Below are 13181 nucleotides of genomic sequence, written 5' to 3'. Positions count from 1 at the left end.
ACCACATCTGGATGGCAATGAAATTCAGAAACAATCACCAGAGCAGGATAAGAACCAGTGACATAGCAGTGAAAGGCTCTGGGACTAATTCTGCTGCCACTAAAGTCAGTGCAGGATCCAGCCCTATATCTATACTTCATTTCCAATTCCTGAGTCTTTCAGCTCTCCCTCAAAGATACTACCTGAATATATACATTTGCTATCTTAATGGCCCAATATAAAATTCTCATTATACATATGTAAGCCAAATAATCACTCTCTCTATATGTATTATACCTTCACTCAGCCTCATTTTTAAGATAAATAAGTGTTTGTGCTGCTGCCTTTAAACCTAATTTAATTTACATAAGAGAAATATGCTAAATAAATGTTTCCTGGCCTAAAAAAGCATTACACCAGTAAACTCATTTATTTTGCACATCAGATTGGCTTTAGTGAATATTAACACACACTTTGTGCTGACATTATGTCCAAAATATGCTTCTTGATTTTAATGCTATTATTTACTTACACTAATGGGAATGATTATAATGTTTGTTGTGTTGCATATTAAATAGGAGAAAATATATGTCTTCAGTTAGAAAATGGGTGTAGACTGACTAACTCTAGAGGAAAATGGGACTTTTGTACACCAGTGGAATTTTACCATACAATCTGACAAATTTATTTCGTATGGCATCTTTTATACAATGTGAATCAAAATACTTTGGACGCAATCTTGCTCCCAGGGAAGCACATGGCAAAATTTTAATGGATTTCAATGAGAGAAGGAAGGATTGGATGCTTTCTGTAGTTAAAATGATACAGGACTTGCAGAAGGAGAATTAATAATTCCATACAATCCAGGGGTTCTTACACTTTGTGATAGTGTGACCCACATCTTAATGGAGAGACTAGGCATTTACATTGGAAAATATTGGCCTAAATTATTTGTTCTTCAGAGCGTTTCAGTGAAGTGTATGAACATCTTAAGAAACAGTTGAAATCAAGGAGGAGAGCAGACAGCATTCGACTTTCCAGCAGCAAGTAATCTACAGGCTGCAATGGCTCCACAAACCACAGGCCGGGAACTGCTGCTCTTGACCATACACTGTAGGAAAAATTATTCTGTTTGCAAATACAATAAACAATTTCTTTCCCACTTCCCCTCCCCTCTGAAAATGTACAGAGGATCATATGTCCCTCCAAAGTTAACGGGGCTACTCATGCAAGTGAGAGCTCAACAATGCAAGCAAGGTTTCCACAATTTAGACCCCATGTTTGTGTTAGATTGATTTTTTTTTTGCCAACAATTTGCATGCTATGCATATATCTCCTGATATACTTCCACCACAGCCTCTCCTGAGAGAGAAACAGAAGATTGAAAAGAAAAGAGAAAAAGGTCATTTCTGAATGAGCAATAAATCTTACTCTTGTATGTTTAAGAGATTGCATTATCTGTGAGGGTATTTGCACATTTACCTATTCTTCACTGTTAATTTCCATACCTTCTCAGATGGTTTGAGGGCTTTTTAATGGTGACATTCTTTGGTATGCCCATGTTTTAACAGTAGCAACGTTAACTCAAACATAACGACTTTTGTTGGTGATTTGATATTTGACTTTCATCTCCCCAGATGAAGTTCAGCTTTCAATTTTATTCAGTATTTGGGCTGTGAAATTAACCTTTTTTCCAAGTGACAGAACTGCCAATAAGGTACACTGAGATGTACTGTCACTCTGTGTAGGTCTGATTTTTGCCCAGACTGCTTTTAAAAAAAACCAAACCCTTTTATTTAAACATGTTTTGAATTAATGAGAACTCTTAAAGCGCTACAGCATCCTCACATTAGGGTTGTGAATAATTGCTCAGTGCAATAAACAGCTCACTCTCTCCTTTTCTTAATTCCTTTCTCCAACTTTCCCCAGAGAGAAGGGTTCAAAATCCACAATAAATCTCAGTATTATTAGCAACTCTAATGTGAAGGTAAAATGTTGTTCTTTGCCATTGTTCGTCTTTGCTTTCACTCAAAAAAAATCAATATTTTACCTAATGAATGCTTTACTCTTGCTAGAAGTAGAAACGTAATGGCTCAAACTACAGGTTCCAACGTGCAAAACACCTCTATAGCATAACAATTAGCAACAGTTACATTAGTCTCTCAAGAAGCTTTCAGATGACTAGATGATAATTGCAATGCAATTTTACATTCTTCTGTATATTACTCTTCATGCAGTCATACTAGGGAATTACAGGCTCAATCAAAAGTTAAAATTAGCAGCAAAGCATATACGATTCCCAAACTAATCATTTTCAAAATACAAAACAGCAAGTCTGAGCTTGGTTTTCAAACCCTCAAAAACTAGAAAGGTCTCCAGGTTCAACTAACAACTAGGCCACTATAATTTATAATGACTGACAGATCCCACCTTGACAGTGGCAGCAGTTGTGTATCAGTTCCATTGTTGATGGTATATAACACTTTGAGAGCTAAGAATTTAAAGTGTTATGAAAATGTAATATTCATTCAGTAAGTTACAAAGCCCTACACCTGCATTTCTATAATCACATTACTTGGGATAACACGTGGAAATAAGAGGACCAATATTTGTCAATCCAAGCCTATAAAGAGAACTGTTAAATCTATTAAAGAAGGAAATGGAAGGCAGTGAAATAATTTAGAAAATGGAAGAGCAATTTTATAGTCAAAAGCTGCTTAACAAAAAGCCAGCGAAGCAACAGTAGAGTGGGAGTAAAGTACTCATGTAACTTAATGTACCTAAGTAATCTAGCCAGGCACGAGAGTTCTATACCTAATTAACTTGCCAAATCCTGCATAACCTAATCAAGAGAGCTAGTCAGCTTGCACAACTTTTTTAGAATCATGTCCAAAGAAGTATTTTACAACTGAGCCTTATTACTAAAAAAAGAGATTAAGGAAAAATAAATATTAGCCTATATGCATCTGATTACAACTGGACCCATTATTATATCCAAATTCCTGGGATTAATATATCATCATAGAAATCATATGGAAACGACCAATTCTTAGATCTCTATTCCCCTCCCAGTGTAGGATTGTTCCAATCATCATCAGTGCTACATCTTAAGTCTACCACAGTAAATTTCACTTTGAGGATTTTTTTCCTATTTAGAGATTAAGATTTTTTGTTTACTTTCCTCCCTTAACTGCTAACTATATTGCCTTGGACTATTTCCGAAAAATGGCTTTCCATTGCAGTTTCTAACCTTCTAATACTTGTGTGCACATATATTGTACATCATCAGTCATTGTTTAGCAAAACTATAAATATTTAGGGACAGATATTCAGCTGGTATAAATCACCATCTGAGAAGCTGGTCCATAATAGTTACTTAAATCTTCCTTTACACTATAAGTCAATCTCTCCATCCCATTCGTGTGTTCCCCCCACCCTTCCTTTTGTATGTCCTACATTTTGTTCATATTCTTCTGATTGAGAGGAACTGAATTTAAACCGGGGAAGATTAAGCAAGGGGACTATATACAAAAATGTATTTCAAAACATTTGCCAAAACTAATACATAAGCTCTTTTTTGCATTTTTTAACTAATCAACTAGAACCTTGACAATAAATTGATCCTGACTTGAAAAAAAAATTATCAGCACTTTAAAACCTAGCTACCTTTCCCAGTAGGCTGGCTGGGGGAAGTCCACGGGTGAAATCCTGGCTCTACTGAAGTCAATAGCAACACTTCAGAATTTTCCCCCATACTCACTGTGACCCTCACAAATGCAATAGGAAAATGCAGGGTGAATCTGTGCTTCCCAAAGGACTGTTGGATTTTCCACTGTCTGGCAGATTATCTTGAATGATTGTGGGAAATGTAGCTACACTATTATATGTCACTCAGTTTTGCAAAAATTCTCTTTGGACCAAAGCCATTCTGTCAATTTGTTAAAGGATATTAAATGCTTCAACAAAGATACAAAATACAATAGCTATTATAGCTATACATTTATAGACAGATATGAAAGGAATAAATAAAGTTTTAAGAGGTTGTAAAAGGCTATGTACATGGTAACCATAAAACCACCAAAAAAAAAGTGGGGGAGGCAGAAAAGCCTCTAAATAATACAATTCTGTCCCTCTCTCCAATTCGGATGGTTTCATTAGAACATTAGGGAGCAAGGTATCTTTGGTACACAATAAACTATTGGATGCTGAAGAATTCCTTTGGTTACATCCGGTAGGGAGAAAAGATTGATGAATTTTTGTAACGCTTCAGACTTGTGCTGAACATTGAAACTGAAATAATTAGGTGGGTTGACATTGTTTTACTTTGTAATATGTATGAGGGTGAAATCCTGGTCCCCTGAAGTAAATGGCAAAGCTCTCATTGACGTCAGTGGAGTTAGACTTTCACCCAGGAAATTTGCATTATATCAAATACATCAAACAGAGAAATACTGCTGTAAACATGGTTGCCTATTTTGTTTTAATGTGGAACATTAAAGTTAATTTCAGCAAGCTGTTTTCAGTTTGGTATATTATGCAATAGTGTACATATCTGTAATGGCCTGATCAAATGTCCATTGAAGTCAATGGAAAAATTCCTATTGACTTCTGTGAACTCTGGGTCATCTGAGGTCCTCACTATTGATGATGTAGTCCGATAGTACATGTAGAGATGGAGTGGAAGCCAATGATAGATTGAGCAACATATTTTAATCAAACCTTGAAATATTTTGTTATATACTATGCCTAAAACAGCTGTTTCTGACGTGAAAGAACACAACTAGTCTACCAGAATTACAACATGAAATGATCAAAATGGTTAAAACAATTAAAGTTAGGGAGTTTTTAAAAAATGTTAACACAAGGAATTAAATGCCAGTGCAACAAACATTCATCATAAGATGAGAAGAGAAAGTTGTGTGTGCCAGGGAGAGCAGAAGTAAAATACCTGTCACGTTTTCTGCCAAGACTTCTCAGAGCAGCTAATGAGAAAATATGTTCACCTGAAACTTCTGCTTAGCTCTTTATGGTGGTCAGTGATAATAAAGACACAAACATACTTTGTTCCACGTTAACTCTGCACTTCTATTGTTAAGCTCTTTTCTATTCATAGCCATACATTTTGATTAGTGGTAAAGACATCCTAACGTAGAATGGCCTGAAATAAGACAAAGTATTTGGTCTATGAACAGCCAATGGTTAGTAAATGAAGTGTGCTACCTTAGAGGTCAACAAAGTCTAAAGGTGGATTCCTGGCTCTGATGGAGTCAGGGCAAGTTTTGTGTTTATTTCACTAGACCATGATCTCACCTGAAGAATTTTCAATACATGAATGATATGTATTAAATAAAGTCAAATACACTTATTCTACACAGCCTATAGCCTGTAGAACAGGACCCAGTGAATAAGGAACGTGTGCTACATTCCACTCAGGTTCATTGGCTAATTTATGAAGTTATTTTGCTTTATTGAATTATAAATTATGAAGAGTAACTATTTGTTCACACACACACACACACACACACACACACAGTAGACCAACTTCATCCCTGACATACCATACTTGTCTATTGAAATAGGAAAGGTTACAACGAGGAAGCATTTGGGACAACCTATTCTCTGATTACTCAAACTCTTGCTCATTGAGGGACAACTTTTCTTGACTGATACATGGATTTATTTGAATCAACTTGATTTGCAGCTGCCAAGTGCCAAGAAATTTCCCAATATCATTTAGAACTGAAACATGATTTATTTTAAGCAAATTGCATCATTCAGGAAATTAAATGCAAAATGGTTCAAAAATAATCTGTTTACTTTCCAAGTCTTCCAGAATTGTTGTCTGATAGGTTATTAATGAGCTTCTGAGAGTGTTATTTTAGAATGATAGATGATTTGACTCCAGAATTCAAGTCATGATTCACTGAGTTTGACAGACTTGCAGCAGATTTGAACTTGTTTGGAAAGCCATTTCTTCTGGAATTGATAAGGCTCTTCTCCACCCCTTGCAAATGGCTCTTACTGAGCTACCGGGAGACAAAATTCTTACAAGCAAATATCAGGAAAGCAAAATGGTCGTATTTTACTTGTATCCACCAAGAACATTCTTGCCTCATATTTGGGTTTATGTTGTATAACTAGTTCACCTTCTGGTAGCAGCTAGTAGGACTTTTAGAATTTCTCTGTTGAAAATAATAAGAGAACTAAATATGATGTATGTTCATTTACGCTGGGATGGATGGATATGATTAACTCCTGATAATCAGAACTGGTGACACCAATGTTTCAATAGGAATTGCTTTCAGCAGAAACAGGGTTTGAATGAGTCACTCTGAGCATATGGGGTCATTTGCCTCTAAAGTCTCATGATCTAACCCAGTGGAGATAATGGATGGTGGACAACATTCTCTAAAGAAGAACACCACCTTCCTCTTCTGTCTCACAGCAAGTAGATTTACTTCCGATTGCTCTAGTTGAAGAATGCCTTGTTTACCATTTCCTTATACAGACACCAATTATTAGGGTCTATATTTATGTAACTCACTCTTTCAACTGTGCTATTCTGACCACAGGAACTGTATTTTGTAACTGTAAACAAAATTATTAAAATATTAGCACGATAGAAAAGCAACTGAAATGCGGCTAAAATACTGAACTCCTTGCACACCTATGGAAAGGAATTAAATGGTTGAACAAGGAAATATAAGACAAAGATGTGTAAGTGTACACTTCTGGTCATAAGACGCTTTGAGTTATTTTTTAAAAAGCCAAATACTTATTGTCCAATTCGTGTTTCCTAACATAATAGACACCATTAAAATGACAATACCTACCAGCCGTTCTCTCAGATACCTTGGTGAAGTAACTGTTGAAAGATACTGATTGATTTTTAATGGTAACCAAATGTAATACTCCGTGACTAATATCACTCAAGTATACAGGAACCACCCACTCACTTTAAAGAACACACTTAGAAGTTATCTTTAAAAATGGAAACCTTCTGAAGTGGTGTGCACAGGGTGGCCTGCCCCTTTAAGGGGCAGAGGCCTGGGGTCAGACAGCCCTGGTCAATTCTCAGACCTCGCTGGGAAGGGAGTGATGAGAAGAGCCAGCAAGAGGGGCAATTGTGGGGAGGGGCCCACAGGGAGAAGCTGAAGGAAGAGACAGTCTCTTGCAGTAATCCTTGAGGAAGTAAGACTCCAGATGGAAAGCCCTGGGAATCATGGCTGGAAGTTTTGTTTGCCTCTTGAGTGTGTGGGGTCATTTGGACCATAAATGGAGCCCATTAAAAAGGGTTTGATAATTCTTCAGACTGGTGAGGAAGCCAACACCTGACAGGGTATATAAAGTCTATATTTTTGCCTCTTGTTTTAATACATTGCCTCCGTTTTATTTATGAAAGAAATTTAAGGAACGCTGCTTCAGGATATATAATATAAATAGATCAGTATATATGCCTTGCCTAAACTGAAATCCCAATCCAAATATGATATAGATGGCATATCAACTTTTATTTTAATCTCCACTGCTTAAATGTTTACATCATATCTTTGATTAACAAGCCTATATTCTAGAGCTATTAATGTTTTCAAGACTCAATACCTTGTTCGTTTTAACAGATTAAAAAGCCTGTTATAATTTAAAAAAACATGGAATGATCTTGAGTGGTCCAGAATCCAATAAGACACATTCTGCTATTAATGCATTCTCTTGGAGATGGGATAGCCTGATTACACTTTTAACCATCTGAAAAAATTTAGATCCTGCAGATTGCTCAGCCTCTCATCTCCCTGTCTCCTAAGGGCAACAGATTTTGTCCATATCTCCTCTAGTTCTTCATCCTTCTAATTCTGTGTATGTATAAAGGTTTCTTCTTCTTTTTGTAGAATCACCATCTCAAACCCCAGCAAAATACTCAGGATTCCAAGAGCTGCAGGGTGCCTCAATTGATGTACCTGAATGGTACATATTTGGCCCTACGCTAAGGCAGTCAAAATGCCCATGAAGTTGTGCCCAGTTTCTTCAAGTCTGAATTTAACCTATGTCATGAGGGTCTGAGGTCACACACATGCAACTTTACATTTTTTTTCTTAAGCTCCTTTTTAAAAAAGGACACCTAGTGTTAACAAATAAACATTCTTCTGTCTCATCCTACTTGTAATATATAAACCAATTTATAATAAAAGCAAGCTACAATTCCCATGACCTATTGCCTGTTATTTTGAATAACTATCACAAAAATGTACAAAATCTGACAAATCCTAATTTATTAAAACCCCAAAGTTTATCAAAGGGAACTATTCTCTGGTTTTATGCAGTGGTGTTCTAGCCAAGTCGGTGCTAGGCTATGAGAGCAACAAGGTGGGTAAGGAAACAGCTTTTACTGGAAAATGAAGAAGAGTTTTGTGTAGCTCAAGAGGTTGGCTCTCTCACCAACGGAAGTTGATCCAATAAAATATAGCACCTCACCTACCTTGTCTCTCTATTCTCTTGTTTGGCAGCTATCACATTAGAGATGGGCCTGGACAAATTTTGGATCTGAATACAAGATCTCCAAGTTCAAGGAGGTTCTGATACCATGTTCTGGGCTGGGCCCTTCACTAGAATACATATTCTTAAACTATTTTTTGGTTAGAAAAATAACTGTTTAAGTAACAGCATGTTTGTTACCAACACCACATTCATCATTATAAAGAAACATGATTCACTTCTTTCATCTGCTTCAAGAATGGTCTGTTTTATCATTTATCCTTGTTTTTGTCTTGTCTATCAATCAGGTTTTTTAACTGCTATGAAGCCTAGTCCATCAATGTATATTTAAATCTTCTATAACAAATACTCCTTGGAAAAATGACAATATTTAATCACATGTAAGCCCACAGACAAAAACTAAAATAAAATAATGATCAAACAACAACGGATCTGTTTTCAATTCACATAAGCCAGGAAATTCAGATTCAAATCCATTCTCAGCATAACCCATTGTATCTAGGTATTTCTGATATACAACAAGGCGTTGGAGCATATGACCACATATTTTTAAAGCCTATTAACACTAGAAAAACTAGGACAATGAATTAAAAATTGAGTTTCTCGGCCATTGACATCATCATCATGTATAATTCTTTGTGATCCCTCAGTTTTATTTTTAAATACACAAAGGAAAAACCACCATGCATACCAGTAAGAATATGATATAGTTTAGACAATTGCTATATCTGGGTATGATTTCCATGGGAGAACACAAAGGGGTAAACTTCCTGCCACACTCCACAACTTTTATGTTACACAAGTGATGGAGTGGAGACTGACTGCATTACCTTACCTGAGGGTTCTCCTGGTTTAGGGATCTCTCCACTGTGTGTACAGCTGTCATAGCTGGCTCATACACCACCCTCTTCATAACCCCTTTTGCTGGGGAATGGTGAAGTGTGTTTCTGGGCAGAAGGGCAAGAAATAATGGGAATCAAGAAGTGGCCGCAATGCATAGCACTGCAGTTGGTAGATGGTGTGACAGGTTGGATCACAGAAATCCTCTTGGGGCTGCCAACTGGTGTGCCAAGACTACTTCTGCCCCTGATTTCCTGCCCTGGCAGCTTGGGACTTCAGTGCCCTGCCTGGTTTGAGCCAGATCCGTTAGCCTGCTGCAAACCCAGACCCAGGTCTGAACCACGTCCCCGAACAGCTGTAGGTTTAACTGAAAGCAGCTTAAGAACTGTTCCAGTCTTTAAAACTCAGATGCCCAACTCCCAATGGGGTCCAGACTCCAAATAAATCGGTTTTACCCTGTATAAGCTTACAGGGTAAACTCAAATTGTTCTCCCTCTATAACACTAATAGAGAGATATGCACGGATGTTTGCCCCCACCCCAGGTATTAATACATACTCTGGGTTAATTAATAAAATAAGTGATTTTATTAAATACAGAAAGTACGATTTAAGTGGTTCCAAGTAATAGCAGACAGAACAAAGTGAATTACCAAGCAAGATAAAATAAAACACGCAAGCCTATGCCTAATACAGTAATAAAACTGAATACAGATAAAATCTCTCCTTCAGAGATGTTTCAATAAGTTTCTTTCACAGACTGGATGCCTTCCTAGTCTGGACCCAATCCTTTCCCCGGTACAGCCCTTGTTCCAGCTCATGTGGTAGCTAGGGGATTTCTCATGAGTGCAGCCCCCTTTGTTCTGTTCCACCCCCTTACATGGCTGTGGCACAAGGTGGGAATCTTTTGTCTCTCTGGGTCCCTCCCTTCTAAATGGAAAAGCACCAGGTTTAAAATGGATTTCAGTACCAGGTGACATGGTTACATTTCCTGTGAGACTCCAAGCCTTCATTCCTCCCAGCCTGACTCACAGGAAGGCCTGCCTGCAAACAGAGCCATCCACAATCAATTGGCCTGGCTGATGGGAGCCATCAAGATTCCAAACCACCATTAATGGCCCCCATTTTGCATAATTACAATAGGCCCTCAGAGTTATGTTTCATATTTCTAGTCTCAGATACAAGAGTGATACATTTATACAAATAGGATGACCACACTTAGTAGATTATAAGCTTTGTAATGATACCTTACAAGAGACCTTTTGCATGAAGCATATTTTAGTTACATTATATTCCCACTCATCAGCATATTTTCATAAAATCATACTGAGTGCAATGTCATAAATGGTCCTTAGAGGCAGGTGCCAAGCCAAAGGTCAGAACCAGAGAGAGTCTGGAGTCAAGCAAGGGGTCGGAGTCAGTGTTAGAGATAGGTTGTAGGAGCAGGGACCTGAAGCAAGGTAGGAAGGCAGGAACCGGGAACAGATGTGTGTCTGGGATAAGGAGGGCAAGCCATAGCAGCAGCCAGCTAGGGGTCCAGGCAGAGACAGATGCATCCTGGAGGTGAATGCTTGTCTGCAAGGATGGTGTCACCAGGAGGGCTTCGGCTTCCTTGACCATGGGATGCTGTTCCAGGAAGGAATGCTAAGCAGAGATGGGGTCCACCTATTGAGGAAGGGGAAGAGCATATTTGGATACAGACTGGCTAACCTCAGGAGGAGGGCTTTAAACTAGGCTCAAAGGGGGCAGGTGACGAAATACCACAGGTAAGTCAGAAACATGGAGACCTGGGAGAAGGGTTGGAATTTGGCAGGGAGCCTGGGTTGTTATTGCAGGGATAAAGGAGAGACAAGAAAGAACTGGGGAGGGAAATCAAATCAAATTTTAGATGTCTGCATACTAATACGAGAAGTATGGGGAATAAGTAGGAAGAACTCAAATGCTAGTTTGGCACATGTGCCAGGAGCAGGTCCACATGGTTGTGTACCTGGGTCTGCAAGCTGCCCTTGAGCAGCCAGTCATCTAGGTAGGGGAATATTTGTACCCCTCGGTGTCTGAGGTAGGCCGCCACTATCGCCATACACTTTGTGAACACCCTGGGCGCGATGGACAGGCCAAAGGGGAGGACCGTAAATTGATGGTGGTCCTGTCCTACTAGAAAGCGGAGGAAGTGTCTGTGCCCCTCGAATATGTGGATATGGAAGTATGAGTCCTGAAGGTACTGCCAATTGCCAGGGTCCAGACAGGGTATGATATATGCCAGAGACACCATGCGGAACCATCATTTTGCCATGAACCGATTGAGCCCTCACAGATCCAGGATGGGGCTGAGCCCCCTTTTCGCCTTGGGGATCAGGAAGTAATGGGGTTAAACCCCTTTCCCCTGGAACTCCCACAGAACCTTCACCACAGCTCCCAGGCTGAGGAGCCAACCCACTTCCTGGTGAAGCAGGGGTAAATGTGACAGGTCCCCCCTGCTGTCCAAGGGAGGAGGAAGGGAAGGCAGGCGTGAGGCAAACAGTAGCGTATAACCCTGGGAAATAGTGCTAAGGGCCCATCGGTCCAGCGTTATTCGGGACCATTCCACAAGGAACACAGCCAAATGGTTGATGAAAACTAACTTTATTGGTGGGACGATCCTTTCGGGGGTCACTGAGGTACCCTCCCGCAACTAGTCAAAACTGCCTCTTGCCCTGCTGCTTGCCCCTGGAGGGCCTAGGCTGTGGAGCAGAACAAGACTGCCTCTGAGGTCGCCTCTTCTGAGTTTTGGACCTCTTGTAGGTGGGCTCGTATCTCAGCTGGGGTGCAGGGACGGAGGCTTGCGCCTTAGGCTTTTCCTTGGGTGGGACGTAGAACCCGAGGGTTTGAAGGGTGGTACATGAGTCCTTCATTCCATGGAGCCTTACGTCTGTTCCATGAACAGGTCCTTGCCGTCAAAGGGAAGATCCTGAATCGCAGACTGCGCCACCATGGAGAGCCCGGATAGCAGCAGCCATAATGCCCTGCGCATGGAAACCACCGAGGCCATGGATTGAGCAGCTGTGTCAGCCACATCCAACACCACCTGAAAAGCAGCCTTTGCGGCAGTGGCACCCTCCTCCACCAGCAACTTGAATTCCTTCCTTTCGCGCTCCAGAAGGCAGGGCTCGAATTTTGGTAGTGACTCTCACAAGTTAAACTCATATCGACTGAGGAGGTTGGCTACCCGGAGCTGGAAGCTGGCGGATGAATAAAGATTTCTGCCCAAGAAGTCCAGTCTTTTGGAGTCTTTATTCTTGGGAGATGTTGGCCACCCATTCATGGAGAGGGAGAGCCACTCTGCCCAGTGCCGAGGATGAGAGCATGTTAAACAGTGAGTCTAAGGTTCCCTCCATCTCCTCAGCTTGGAGATGGAGACTGGATGCTACTCGCTTGAGCATCTCCTGATCGGCCCTGAAGTCCTCCTGCGGTATGGAGGGGGGTGGAGCTGTGATCTTGTCAACCGGTGCGGGGGAGGGGGCCGGTACTGGGCTCTGCACGTCGGCCGGTGCCACGGGGTCCAACCCTTGATCGGACTCCTCATGCACTGCTGAGGAGCCGTGACCCGCCGATCTATCCCTCGGAGGTCTGGATAGCTCAACTGATGGAGCCTCCGATGCTCCTGCTATTGACCGAGGGCCTTGTGGGTATGCACGGGGATCCAGGGGGTCCACTGGCACCACTTGCTCTGCCACAGGGGTCCCTGCCATTGGCTCTGGTGCGGCACTGGTGGCACCAGCCGGTTGGGTTGGGTTGACCCGGCCTGGCTGGAGCATAGGGCGCTGTGTGTGGGTCAAGGCCTGGATTACCAACAATCTGTCGGTGCTGTACGAGCGGTACGCATGGTGGTACTGAG

The 13181-nt window shown here is 40.6% G+C and overlaps 1 protein-coding gene across 13 annotated transcripts in view; it reads right to left on the bottom strand.

Annotated features, from left to right (window-relative positions):
• Window positions 1-13181, bottom strand: part of CDH13 (cadherin 13) — a 748254-nt gene that overhangs the window by 425042 nt on the left and 310031 nt on the right. The gene's annotated exons all lie outside the window — the stretch shown is intronic.

The sequence above is a fragment of the Mauremys reevesii genome, linkage group 16, assembly GCF_016161935.1.
Source record: "Mauremys reevesii isolate NIE-2019 linkage group 16, ASM1616193v1, whole genome shotgun sequence".
NCBI lineage: Eukaryota > Metazoa > Chordata > Testudines > Geoemydidae > Mauremys > Mauremys reevesii.
Note: the sequence above shows the minus strand (reverse complement) of the source record. Positions and strands in the feature narration are given on the sequence as shown.